This window comes from Carcharodon carcharias, chromosome 9 (genome assembly GCF_017639515.1).
Source record: "Carcharodon carcharias isolate sCarCar2 chromosome 9, sCarCar2.pri, whole genome shotgun sequence".
Classification (NCBI taxonomy): domain Eukaryota; kingdom Metazoa; phylum Chordata; class Chondrichthyes; order Lamniformes; family Lamnidae; genus Carcharodon; species Carcharodon carcharias.
In genome coordinates, this window is record NC_054475.1 from 52,920,273 (window position 1) to 52,935,081 (window position 14,809).

A 14,809-nucleotide genomic window follows, 5' to 3' on the forward strand; every position below is an offset into this window, starting at 1 on the left:
GAAATGCCCCTTTAAGTTAGGGTGTTTAAAACTGGGACCTAAAAGAATTTTGACAAAACTCTCCTGTCTATCAATGTGTCTGACAGATGTCCTGTAGCTTTGCCTATCCATCTACATGATAGGTTGAAGCTACAGTAAATCTACTGCAGAGGACTGGATTGGGAATCTTCTTTGTTACAAGGAATTTGTTCTTGCCATCAGTTAACTTCCAATGGTTTGGCACACAAGGAATCAAGACCTAGTGTTGTGTTCAGGTGATAAGTGGGCCAAGAGCAGATGTTGGATAGCTGGCTTAGGATGTGCAGATATGGATCAGTCACAATGTCCAAAAATCAGGCCTTTTTGTCTCATGCATCCATTCTAAATGATATCCGCATTTATAATAGAAACTGCCTATGTAAACGAGTCACACTGCAGTTACATGTGTCCATTAGCGATGGCACTGCAGCATTTCTATTGGGGATCAGAACATCCACAATGTGACAAGTTTTCAAGGACTATAAATATAGACATAGCAATTCACAGAAAGGAATGCAAACATAAGATTTTTATTACAGAAAAGATAAAAGGCCTAGAGTTTGCAATAGGAATGGCAAGGAAACTGTCCATTTTTGCAGTCAATACTCCTCTGAAACTGACAGCAACTTCTGGAGTCCGGACATGGGGAGTTAAAAGCCAGAGTGATTCTATGCTTCTCCATAGGGTGCACTGTTGAAGACCCTGCCAGACTGCAATCAAGTAGAAAGCAGCAAATTGATGTGAACTTGATCTTTTACTCTATTTGTCTGGTTGTAAAAGCCCTTGAAAACATTGAATGAGGTGTAACTGAGTTTTTTTAAAAGTATACTAATTTCATAATTACTGCTGAACAGCAGTAATGTCTCTGAAAAATTAATTTTGTATTTGTGGAATGTCAAATTTCTTCATTTTGATTAAAAAATACATATTTTATTTTTAAAAAAAAGGTTATGATATTTCAGCCTCTACCTTAACTCCATGTGCATGACCTAATCATTTATTTGACTCTAATTTTTTTTCACTCATAATTAAAATCTCAGTCATTTTACTTCCTAGTTTGCTGTTTGTGAGAATACTTCAATTTGATTGGCTACTTACCCTGTTTGATGACATCATTTCGCTGGATGCTTGGAGATCCCCTTGACTTGGCACTAGATTCAAACTGCTGTTAGGAAAGGGGAAATCCATTCCACAGAGAAGGCTAGATCTTTGTTGGAGTCACCGCCCTGCTGACTGTGAGATCTGGCCCATCTAAATAGCAACTTTCATATTCTCAGGATGATCTAAGGCACTGAAGATTCAGTTAAGTGTATGTGAAATGTGCTCACTGTTCTGATGTAGGGAAACATTGCAGTCAATTTTGCACACAGCAAACAACGAGATAAATGGCTGATGAATTTATTTCTGATTATCCTGTATGCTGATTAAATAATACTACCTTACACTACTTTGAAATAGTAGCAGGGGCTTTTTCCAGCCACTCGAGAGGACAGACATCTCATCTAAAATGTAGCACTTCTGACAATGCAGCATTCCCTCTGTCTGGCACTTAGATGTTAGACTCGATTACAAGCTCAAGAGTGAGACTTGGACCCACAAGCTTCAAACTCAGAGGTGAAAGTACAACCACTGAGCCAAGTCTGACACATTTCAGCTTTTCCTCTCCTAAAAACAGAATTTTCAGTTCCACAGGCACCAGCCTCACAACCCGATCTTTCTCATAACAGCCAGTCACAGGAAAGTTTTAGACAGCAAATTCTGGAAAGCTATTTGACTGTGAAAGACACCACAGTCAAGATCAATCCTGTTATCAATGACAATGCATAATCACTATCTAACTGTTTAGCAGAAATGCAATCCTGGAACACTTCTCTCTTTAGCCCAGAGATGCCAAAGACATTTAGAGTAGCTCCACTATAGCCTGGTTGGCTTTAGTTAACAGCACAGACCAGGAATCAAACTTGACAGTAGCATATGACCTATACAGCACAGCCACCCATTAGGCTCAACTTACATGGCTCAACATTGAACAAGTTTAAATCCACACCACAAATCGGAGGCTCTTCCTCAGCAACCCTGAATTTGTACATTTGCACAAGTGAGCAGTATCACTAGTTTAACGGCAGCAGAAAAAAAACAAGAGAGACTATTCAGAGACCTCTGTACAGTTATTGATGTAAATAGCATTGATTAGTCAGCAACCACAGCAAGAGATGGAAGTGATAGAGTAAAGCATAAAACAATGCAACGTTCGAACGATCTCTAAATGATCACGTGAAAGACTGGATGAGGCCAGTTTTGAAACCACTCCCTAATATACTTGTCCATGAGCTGCCTACACAAGTCATGGAGAAAGAGCAAATCTGCATGTCCCTGATTCACAACAGCATCCTACTGGAAGCAACCAGTGACTGTAAACACAATCACTGCAAATATACTAAAGAATAGCTAACAATCTGGATATAACACTGGAGCACTTTCACCCCACAGGCTGCAGCTCAACTGGACTAGAAGACAGATGCCAGTCTTGCTAGTGATGGGGAGGGGAGGAGAGTTTTGGGAGTGGGTGGGGCCTGGGATGGAGGGTCCAGGAGAGGGGAGTGGGAGAGGCCGGAGAGTGCGTGGGACAGGGGAGTGGGAGGAGCCGGGAGTGGGAGGGGTGGGGCCGGGGGTGTGGGGGAGTGGAAGGGGCCGGGGAGTGGGCGGGGCCGGGGAATGGGAGGGGCCGGGAGGGCCGGGGGGGGGTGGGGGGGGGGGGGTGGGGAGTGGGAGTGGCCGGGGGGGGGTGGGGAGTGGGAGGGGCCGGGGGAGTGGGAGGGGCCGGGGGGGGTGGGGAGTGGGAGGGGCCGGGGGTTTGGGGAGTGGGAGGGGCCGGGGGGGGGTGGGGAGTGGGAGGGGCCGGGGGGGGGGTGGGGAGTGGGAGGGGCCGGGGGTTTGGGGAGTGGGAGGGGCCGGGGGGGGTGGGGAGTGGGAGGGGCCGGGTAGGTGGGGGAGTGGGAGGGGCCAGGGGAGGTGGGAGTGGGTGGGGCCGGGGAAGGGGCGGGCCCGAGGGAGGGGGTGGGGCCGGGGGCGGCACTAGTGATTAATGGGCGGAACTAGGGATCGGGGCGGAACTTGCATGGTCCCGGACTCCCTTCCTCCCGCCGTCCACTTCCATCGACTGCCTGTGATGTTGATGAAGGGGATACCGCGTCGACACTGCTCCACCGTCCCCGGGCCTCCCCGAAAGCGGGTACCGGGTACTGGGTACTGACCGTCAACAGCTCCGGCGAAACTGCTCCAATTCAGCCTGCTCAGCTTCCTGTCCACCGCGCACAGCCCACTGGGTAATGTAGTCCCACCCATCTACTGCTTCCGGTTGGCATCGTGCCGGCCTCCACAGGCGCGGTGGATCGCAGGTAGTGTAGTTTGTGATCACCCCGGGCTTAGCGCTGCATTAAGAGTGCTTCCGGAGGAATGGACTGCAAGTCCCGGCGTGCTCCGCGCTGCTGTTGTCTGCTCTGCTGAGAAAGTAACTGCAATGGGACAAGTAATGCCCATTGTGTCTTTGTAAGCAGAGCTGTCAGCATTGGGCTCAGGTTAAAAATCTATATGCTGCAAAACTCCCCCTGTAGTAAAAACTTAGTTCTGTTGAAGGTTCATTCGGACTCAAAACGTTAACTGTGTTCCTTTCCGCAGATGCTGCCTGACCTTCCGAGTTTTTCAGGTATTTCTGTTTTTGTTTTGGATTTCCAGCATCCGCAGTTTTTTGCTTTTATCTAATGCGAATGAATCAGTCTGTGCAAGAGCGAAAGTCACCATAGGCCTCAACTACTATTGCATGGTTCCTTCTTGTGAGAAGGAGGCTGACCTGTGACCCAACTTCACCAGTGTAGCATGGCTGAAACTAAGATAAAAGCAAAAAACTGTGTATGCTGGAAATCCGAAACAAAAACAAAAATACCTGGAAAAACTCACCAGGTCTGACAGCATCTGCGGAGAGGAATACAGTTAACGTTTTGAGTCCATTTGATTCTTCATCAGAACATAGAAATGAAGAAATGAGGTGGAATATAAACTGGTTGAAGGGGGATGGGACAGGTAGAGCTGGGTAGAGGGCCAGTGATAGATGGAGGCAAAGAAGAGATTGCCAAAGATGTCATAGACAAAAGGACAAAGAGGTGTTGACGGTGGTGATATTAGCTGAGGAATGTGCTAATGATGACTTTAAGGGTAGAAAGCAGGACGAGCAAGATAGCCCTAGTGGGGGTGGGGTGGGGGGGAAGGGATCGAAATAGGTTAAAAGGTAGAGATAAAACAGTGAATGGAAATACATTTAAAAATAATGGAAATAGGTGGGAAAAGAAAAATATATATATAAAAAATTAGAAATTATTGGAAAAAGGGGGATCGGAAAAGGGGTGGGGATGGAGGAGAGAGTTCATGATCTAAAGTTGTTGAACTCAATATTAAGTCTGGAAGGCTGTAAGCTACCTATTCGGAAGATGAGGTGCTGTTCCTCCAGTTTGCGTTGAGCTTCACTGGAACATTGCAGCAGGCCATGGACAGATATGTCGGCATGAGAGCAGGGCGGTGTGTTGAAATGGCAAGTGACAAGGAGGTCTGGGTCATGCTTATGGACAGACCGAAAGTGTTCCGCAAAGCAGTTACCCAGTCTGTATTTGGTCTCTCCAATGTAGAGGAGACCGCATTGGGAGCAGTGAATGCAGTAGACTAAATTGAAGGAAGTGCAAGTGAAATGCTGCTTCGCTTGAAAGGAGTGTTTGGGTCCTTGGACGGTGCAGTTGCATAGAAAGGTGCCATGGGAGGGGGTTGAGGTGTAGGGAGTGATGGAGGAGTGGAGCAGGGTGTCCCAGAGGGAACGATCCCTGTGGAATGCTGCCGGGGGACTGAAGGGAAGATGTGATTGCTGGTGGCATCATGCTGGAGTTGGCAGATATGGCGGAGGATGATCCTTTGAATGCGAAGGCTGGTGTGGTGATACTTGAGGACAAGGAAGGTGTGAGGGCAAATGCGCGGGAGATGGGCCGGACACGGTTGAGGGCCCTGTCAACCACAGTGGGTGGAAAACCTCGCTTAAAGAAGAAGGAAGACATGTCAGAGGAACTGTTTTTGAAAGTAGCGTCATCAGAACAGATGCGACGGAGGCGAAGGAACTGAGAGAATGGGATGGAGTCCTTACAGGAAGTGAGGACCTGTAGTCGAGGTAGCTGTGGGAGTCAGTGGGCTTGTAATGAATATTGGTGAACAGTCTATCACCAGAAATTGAGACAGAGAGTTCAAGGAAGGGAAGGGAAGTGTCAGAGATGGACCATGTGAAAATGATGGAGGGGTGGAAATTGGAAGCAAAATTAATAAATTTTTCCAGGTCCAGACGAGAGCATGAAGCAGCACCGAAGCAGTCATCAATGTACCGGAGAAAGAGCTGTGGGAGGGGCTTGAGTAGGACTGGAACAAGGAATGTTCCACATACCCCATAAAGAGACAGGCATAACTGGGGCCCATGCGGGTACCCATAGCCGCACCTTTTATTTGGAGGAAGTGAAACGTGTTTAAGGAGAAATTGTTCAGTGAGTCAAGAAGTTCAGCCTGATGGAGGAGATTAGTGGTGGATAGGGTTTGTTCGGGCCTCTGTTCGAGGAAGAAGCCAAGAGCCCTCAGACCATCCCGGTGTGGGATGGAGGTGTAGAGGGATTGGATGTCCGTGGTGAAGAGGAGGCGGTTGGGGCCATGGCATTGGAAATTGTTGATATGATGTAGGGTGTCAGAGGAAGAGGGTGGACAAGGGGAGAGAGAATGGAGTCAAGATAGCAAGAAATGAGTTCCATGGGGCAGGAACAGGCTGAAACGATCGGTCTACCAGGACAGTCCTGTTTGTGGATTTTGGGTAGGAGGTAGAAGTGGGCCATAAGAGGTTGGGAGACTATGAGATTGGAAGCTGTGGAGGGAAGATCTCCAGAGGAGATGAGGTTAGTGACAGTCCTAGAAACAATGGCTTGATGTTCAGTGGTGGGGTCATGGTCCAGGGAGAGGTATGAGGAAGTGTCTGCGAGTTGACGCTCAGCCTCTGCCAGGTAGAGGTCAGTGCGCCAGACAACAGCACCACCCTTGTCAGCAAGTTTGATGACATTGTCAGGGTTAGACCTGAGAGAACGGAGTGCGGCAAGTTCAGAAGGAGACAGGTTGGAGTGGGTGAGAGGAGCAGAGAAATTGAGACGACTGATGTCACGCCAACAGTTCTCAATGAAAAGATCAAGAGAAGGTAAGAATCCAGAGGGAGGGGTCCAGGTGGAGGGAGAATATTGGAGGCGGGTGAAAGGATCCGTTGAATGGGGAGAGGACTTCTGCCCAAAGAAGTGAGCACAGAGACGAAGGCGGCAGAAGAAAAGTTCAGCATTATGCCGAGCCCGAAATTCATTGAGATGAGGGCGTAAGGGTATGAAACTGAGTCCTTTGCTGAGCAGTGAACATTCAGCATCAGAAAGGGGAAGGTCAGGGGGTATGGTGAATGCATGGCCGGGGCTGGGATTGGAAGACGGGATGGGGACAGAGGGATGGGCAGGGGTGGAGGGTCCTGGTTGGGCGTTGGTGTCGATGAGTTGTTGGAGCTTGTGTTCCTTTGCACCTGAAAGAAAGAGACAAAGTTTCTTGTTGAGGCGTTGGATGAGACAAAGAATAAAATGAAACTGGGGGCAAGGACAGCTTAGAGACAGGGTGCATCGGTGCTGCTGGAGGGAGAGGTTGAGTGTGTTCATATGGTGGCGCATGGCACTGAGTGTGGATCTCAGGATGCGACAAGAACAGCAGTCTGAGGAGTATTGTATGTCCTGGAGATACCAGTAATCCTGGGTGGGTTCGAAACATGAGGGATGGAACTTAAGTTGGAATCCACGTGGGGTAAGTCGGAGACGGAGACAGTAACTGAGGAAGGAAATATGGCTGTGAAAGCGGGTTTTAGTAAACACCTTGTCAAACACCAGGAGAGAAATGGAAAACAATGAAGGTGAACAGGACAAAAGAGACAGGTGGAAATCCTGTCGGAGAGAAGAGCAGTACTTCTTTGAGGTAGGCATTCCTTGAAGAGAAGTGGCTGTCCATGAGCATCCCAGAACCATGACAGGATCCCCCTTGTCACCCCACCAGCCTCCGCATTCAAAGGATCATCCTCCGCTATTTCCGCCAACTCCAGCATGATGCCACTGCCAAACACATCTTCCCTTCACCATTCCCCCCCGTCCCTGAGTGGCTTTCCGCAGGGATTGTTCCCTCCAGGACACCCTGGTCCACTCCGCCATCACCCCCTACACCTCAACCCCCTCCCATGGCACCTTCCCATGCAACTGCAGAAGCTGCAACACCTGTCCCTTTACTTCCCCTCTCCTCACCGTCCAAGGGCCCAAACACTCCTTTCAAGTGAAGCAGCATTTCACTTGCACTTCCCTCAATTTAGTCTACTGCATTCGCTGCTCCCATAGCAGTCTCTACATTGGAGAGACCAAACACAGACTGGGTGACCGCTTTGGGGAACAGCTTCGGTCTGTCCACAAGCATGACCCAGACCTCCCTGTCGCTTGCCATTTCAACACACCGTCCTGCTCTCATGCCCACATGTCCGTCCTTGGCCTGCTGCAATGTTCCAGTGAAGCTGAATGCAAACTGGAGGAACAGCACCTCATCTTCCAACTAGGCACTTTACAGCCTTCCAGACTTAATATTGAATTCAACAACTTTAGATCATGAACTCTCTCCTCCATCCCCACCCCCTTTCCAATCCCCCTTTTTCCAATAATTTCTAATTTTTTATATATATATTTTTCTTTTCCCACCTATTTCCATTATTTTTAAATGTATTTCCATTCACTGATTTATCTCTACCTTTCAACCTATTTCGATCCCTTCCCCCCACCCCACCCCCACTAGAGCTATCTTGCTCGTCCTGCTTTCTACCCTTAATGTCATCATTAGCACATTCCTCAGCTAATATCACCACCGTCAACACCTCTTTGTCCTTTTGTCTATGACATCTTTGGCAATCTCTTCTTTGCCTCCATCTATCACTGGCCCTCTACCCAGCTCTACCTGTCTCACCCCCCTTCAACCAGTTTATATTCCACCTCATTTCTATATTTCTTAGTTCTGATGAAGAGTCATATGGACTCAATGTTAACTGTATTCCTCTCCGCAGATGCTGTCAGACCTGGTGAGTTTTTCCAGGTATTTTTGTTTTTGTTATGGCTGAAACTAAAGGCAACACAGCATTAAGTACATCTTTTCCACCTCATCCCATTACACGGTGCCTGGTCCTCCACAGCGTTTTCCTAATTATTTTTTCGTGGGAGTATTCTCGGCAATCTCTTGTCTTTTTGCTATAATTAGGGAACTCCAATGATTCTGCTCAACATCCTGATAGGAGAAACTTAAGCTGGTGTCTGCTAGGAAACACTCCCTACACAGGTCAGACCACAGACTGAGACAGGAACTGGACTCTTAAATAGCCTGTACACTAACCTATTAATTATCAAGAGGTGATTGCAACTAGCAAAGCTGATATTTTTTGACCATTGTTAATTTCCCTAAGCTAATGGTGAGCTGCCTTCTTGAATCACTGTAGCAGTTCAATTCAACGGAGTAGCTCGCTAGGCTACTACAGAGTGCAGCTAAGTGTCAACCATGTTGGTGGGGAACTGGAATCATGTATAGGCCAGATCAGGTGAAGGACAAGAAGTTCATTCCTTAAAAGGACACTGGTGAACCAGTTGGGCTTTTATGAAAATCCAACAACTGATGACCATTTTCACCAATGCCAGTTAATTTTCTTAACTTCCAGAAGCTTCTTTCTAAATTGAATTCAAATTGTCCAACTTCTATGATTGGATTTCAACTCTTAGTCTCTGGTTTGATAGTCCAGTAACATAACCAGTGCCACTGTTCACAGTCCTCCACTTCTCTTCCTTCAGGTATCATGCCCCAAAGAGGATGTTGGTCACCATAGACTTCCTAGAGATTGGAACATGATTATGCTCGGCAAAGTACTGCAGCGGTTTGCCATTGCCTTCTGCAGTATGGCTGACCAGGAAACTCTCCCACTCTTACCACCTGCCATCAGGTGTATTGGGAGGATTTACAGGCTGATAATCAATCTTTGACCACACAATGAACCCGCCTTCCATAGGCATCAAGTCCTGAAGTGCGACTTGAACCTGGAACTTCTGGCCCAGAGGTAGGGACACTACCCAGTGCGCTACAGGACCTCCCCTACTGCACACTACCCCTTTTAATATAAAAAGCACAACTCACACAGAAAGGTACAGACACAACCACCAACAAATATTTATTGCTTTGTTTTGTTATTTTGTTTAAGGATCTAGGCACTGAAGGCACCAAGATTAAGTTGATGGACATAGGCAATGGATATATAATAAAACCCCCTCACAGTTCAGAAAAATATTATACATAAAAACAATTTCATCACACATTAACACATCTTTACTGTTTCAAATTACCTTTCCACCATGTGATAAAATATGGTTTAGAGGAATAAAAACAAAAATGTACTGTACTTCATCAAGAATACACAGTTTAGGGATTGCCATTAAAGAGCAGTGACCCTCATATCTGTAAGTACCTGCATGTTAAAGTCCTTCACGGTTACCACGACAATACAAACTTTTCTTAAAACCTTTATTTTAACTCCTTCGGGCCAAGTCATACAACAGTGGGTCTCACTTTGTTGCTTATGCTCAACTCCTGTTAGCTTTTCCTCCATGATTGGGACTCTGGGATCCATCTACAAAGATGGCAGGCTGACCTCTGCTGGCAAATACCCTGTACCTCAAGTACAAAGGCACTTTGTTGGAAAAACAATTGAGGAAAAGCTAAAGTGCAGGGCCAAGGCCCATTGTGCAGAGCAATAAGCTTGAAATGAGTAGAAGCCACACTGTATATAATGTTGAGATGAAGTGACGCTTAGGTCATAGAGGTTAAAGGTTGTGGGAGGAACAGAATGCTGAGGAAGGGTGAGTTCCATTGCTTAAGGTCCTAGGAAAGGAAGGCTGGTGAAATGAGTGGTCTAAGTTTGTGCCCTTTGAGGTCCAGAAGGGAACAGACATAAAGGTTATATCCATGCCCCCATTATTTTGCTAATATCTCAAGCTGCCGAATACCAACACAGCTGGATATTCTGATTCACACCTATCCAAAAAGAAATTAAAAACAGCACTTTCCAAACATCTGCCCACAAATTTCAAGCAATACATCCCCTAATTCCCCTTGAGAAGGTGGTGGTGAGCTTCCTTCTTAAACCACTGCAGTCCACGTGGTGTAGGTACACCCACAGTGCTGTTAGGGAGGAATGTCCAGGATTGCATGTGGCCCAAAGGCTGAATGTTGGACACCCTGTTAGGATGAATCTGGATCTCAGCTTAGTATGGATGTGACAAGGCGGAGGGTGATGAAGAGGGAGGAGGCAGAGGGGGACGAGGAGGAAGGTGAAGTGGGGAGGGAGGGAGGAGAGGGAGGGGTAAGAGGAGAGAGTGGGAGGGGAAGGGGAGAGAGAGGAGAGGGAGGGAAGAAAGGGGAGGGGAGAGAGAAGGGGGGAGGGGAGAGGGGGGAGGGGACGACAATGATGATGTCCTCCATCATATTTGGAGCTTGGAAGAGAAGAGAGGAACAGTAGTAATAAGAAAGGTTGTAAGGGATGAGGATAGGTCCATAGCTACAGGAGAAAAAGTTCACCAAAGAAAGTGGGACTTTTTTCTTGACAGTGATTGTAAAATAAACAAAACATATTTTATCCCCCCCGGAGTATAAGATTAACTTCTTGGTATATGCAAATTCAAAAAGAGCACAAAAGAATACTTCTTCAATTTTGTGTGCTGTGCCGTTATTATGCAGTCAAGATGGTTGGCTAATTCACAAAATAAACAAAATTGGTTCCATAAATTTGAAGCAAATGTTTATTGGAGAAAGCAATTTGCAAACAAGTGTGACCCACTGAGAAAGCTTACAATGACAAGCAACCTTCCCTGCGTCCCACAATAGAGTGACTCTGTTCTGCTTGGCAAGGCTTGGTATGGTTCATGCCTATGTGAACTCAAGGCCTCTCCTCGAATGCAGAGCACCACCCAGGAGTTAAGGTAGCTACATTTTCCCCGTTTACCCTAGTGTCGTGAGAGGAAATAATAATTATTAAAAAAAACAGTCCATCGCTATTGGCCAAGAAGGAGGTAATGTTCCTATACAATACAATAATCAAGAAGGACATTTTTTTCAAAAGAGTGTCCTTTTTGTCAGCCTTCACAGGTAGTATTACAAAGATTCTTCAAAATATATATCTACAAAAAAAAATCCTATTGACATATCCTGGTGTCCTAGTTTAAAATGGTAAAGAAAAGCACAACACTGACAGAAAACCAAGGGGTGAATGACTTTTAAACACCTGTAACCAGTGAAAGGTCCTAGAATAGGAACATCTCAGGCCACTATGTGGAATGACATCATGAATGTCCTCTTAAAGACTTCCTGTACACAGTATCTCCAGTGAAATTGCCAACACCTAGATGTCACTACATACTGTGGCCAGAGGAATGCTTACCTCTACCTGTCCTTTCCATATTAAACATTTTGTAGGTTTTTTTTTAGGGGTGCAGGGATTGAGCCACATGCTGACATTAACCTATTAGCTTCTCATCTGGGGAGGTGGTAGGATGGGAGCTGTTTCCATTTCTTGATTTCACGGCATTGAAATGAAGAAAACCTTAAGCAATGCAGATATAAACAGAAATGCCAAGCTTCCACTGGGATTGGTGGCCCACATAAGGCTGATAAAGTCAAGTTCTTCTCTTAGTTCCTGTTGGGTTTTGCCATTTTGCAATTGAGTCATGTACCCAGTCAGTCTCCAGATGCAAGACTGACCTTCCACTTGATAGTCCAGGGCCTAAAACTCAGAGAAAGTGCTTGCCAAAGGGCTGGGCTTTGACCATACTCCACCCCCACTCTGTTGGTGTTTCCCATTGCCTGCACATCCTACAATTATCTTGAGTGAGACTCTCAGGCACACAGCAGAAGTTTGGTGCTCATCAGAAACCAGAGAAGTCCCAAAAAAGTCAAACCAACTCTAGATTCACAACAGCTGCCAATTAGGGAAAGACCTTTGCCCATGCTTTGCAAGTTGGGCTTGAACCCATCTTCCCCAAACATGGATCTGAAGTATTTTGATGTATAAATGTACCTATTTCCTTACAAAAATGCAAAAACTGGATTACATTACAGGAAGGAACAGCATACTGACTGTCCAGGCTAACAAAAAGGCTTTAATAACTGGAGTAAATGTGAATGTGGCAGGATAACCACAATAAGAAATATTGTGTACATGATATTTACAGCAGAGTTAAGTGCTAGGTGACATCACTAACAAATTAGGTCTCGATACCCAAATGCATCAATGCCTGAGTACCGTCTCTGAGTGCCTCTTATATGTCATATATATAATATACATATAGAATATATATATAGAAAAGAACCCACTACTTTTCTAAAATTCCTCCACTCCCACTATTTGTTACATCCTTTAAAATAAGAAAATGTTAATTCTGGTGTAAAAGAAATTAAATTACAAAGCAAGCCAATTCTCTGCTGGCACACAGACTCTCAACTGCTTTACTCCCTTCTGCTGACTGGGATATTTTGTTCACGCTCATGTTTCCAGAGGTAGTCATTCATAGATGTTGTTGGGGGTCCTTGTGTTCGGGGGCTTTGTCTAGTTCATCAAATACTACAGGTGAAGGCAAGTGTGGGCAGAAGTTGGGGGTGGGAAGAATGGTAACATGAACAGTCTTTATCATGTCATGGACTCATTCTCATTAGTGCCCAGGTGGGTAAAGTGACAGTAAAATATATTTACTTATCTCCCCTCACCCCCAGGTTTCTCCCTGTTTTTGAAGGTACTGATTTCTTTCTGGAATACAGCGGGTAGTACCATACTAGCTCACCCTCATGCCTATTTTCTCCACACATAACCCAAACCATTGAATGGTGGTAAATTATCACAGTTATCCTTGGTTCTGTCCTTGCCCAAATTTCACACACTAACATGTTCCAGTGAGAAGAACAGATCAGCAATGGGAAGTTCTCTGCCTGCCTAACCAGCGTGTCTGAGGTTAAGTTATCCTCTGTTGCTGAGGCAGCATAGACCAGTGATTGAAGCTTGGGCCCTCTGGTCTGTATGCTTTAGCACAAGTACCGGGGTTGTGCATGATCAATGGGGCCATCTGGGGACTCCATGGGTCTTCAGTGAAGCTGTTGAATGATACTAGGAGAGTGACTCATCCAAAATCTCAGGAACTGCAAATATCCTTCAAGAAGGCAACATTTAATATTGAGATCACTATTAGTGAGAGGGGAGGGAACACTAAATATTCTTTTTAATTCTGATGAAGAGTAAGATGGACTTGAAACGTTAACTCTGTCTTCCTCTCCACAGATGCTGTCAGACCTGCTGAGTTTTTCCAGCAATTTTTGTTTCTGTTGTACTAAATATTCTCTATTCCATTCCTTCACCCTTTGAGTTCTTTATACCACTTCCTAAAATTACACCAGTACCAAGCAATCCCTGAAAAGCCTCACATGGCTCAGTTTTAAGTACCATATATTTAAAAGGACAGGGCATCATGATTTGCTTAATAATAGTGGGGAGGGCTAGAAAGGGGTGTCAACTGAAAATTGAAAAAGATTGTTAAAGTTGCACCAGAACAAAAAAAGAATTCTTCAGGGTACTTTCAAAGATGGACCTAGCTTCCATTTTTGAAACCACTGGTGAAGTAGCAGTCATCATCACCAAATGGGAGCACATAGGGACACAATCCAAGACCTGCATCTTCAACAACATTTCTGATTGCACAGTTCCTTTGATTAGACCTAAATTCTTTCATTCTGTAACGGTCAAGGCCATTAGATTATATTAGTAATGACAACAAGAGCAAAGGAAATGAAAAGAGGGCAAGTACTGGCCAAATGACAAAAGTGGAATTTGAAAAGCTAGCAGTCTCAGTTATTTCCAGTTGAGTAGGCTGGGGCTGGGTGTGATCGAGTCAGAGCGTTCCATCTTAAAACACCACCTCTATACTAAACTCTTAAGAACATGCAGAAATATGCCACTCCTCCCAGTTACAATGGGACACACACCAGAGAACCCTGGTAAACAACTCCTCACCCAATACCATCAACAAATCTCTAAAGGTTTGTTGAAAACTCTTTGCAGTCATCCTGATGTCTTGGAGGTAAAGTCTGCCTCTCACCCATAAAGAACAGAAAGGCTCCAAGTTTGTTGATTGGAGTGTGGAGAGTTAGCTAGACCCCACCCCCCTCCATCAGGGGAGGGGAGATTAAAAGGAAGAGCTAGTTTTTCCCAAGTTTGATCACCATTCAGTGACGTTTGCTGAAAGGGTGCTTGTGTAAACAGCAGATGAGGACAGGATTGTTGAATAGCTGTTAACACAGGAACAAGGGTCAAATAAAACAGCCTCATAAACCCTGGAATTCCAATCGTGTGTCCTGATCATTTGGATATTAGAAGATAATCTGACTGTCAGGCCCCATGTATTTTCTCAGATGGAGGATCTGAAAATCTGTAGAGAAATTGGAGGCGATAAAAGCCCCTTCTCCTCATCAAAACATACTGGACAACAGTGTTGCTGTGACATTCAAACATGGCCCCATCAACAAATCAGCAAACCACATTCATTAAAACCAAACTGTCAATTTGGCACTGTAACTTCTCCATAGACTGAACTCT

The 14,809-nt window shown here is 45.5% G+C and overlaps 1 protein-coding gene across 4 annotated transcripts in view; it reads right to left on the reverse strand.

Moving 5' to 3' along the window:
* Window positions 1-3,318, reverse strand: part of LOC121282085 (sphingomyelin phosphodiesterase 2-like) — a 55,961-nt gene extending 52,643 nt beyond the window's left edge. For 2 of the 4 annotated variants that reach the window (XM_041195534.1, XM_041195537.1), the window contains exon 1: window positions 1,117-2,379. The gene's annotated coding sequence lies outside the window, so the exon portion shown is untranslated. Of the gene's footprint in view, window positions 1-1,116; window positions 2,380-3,272 lie in introns of those variants that run through there. The other 2 variants (XM_041195536.1, XM_041195538.1) reach the window with 2 other exon arrangements.
* Between the last annotated feature and the right edge of the window lie 11,491 nt (window positions 3,319-14,809).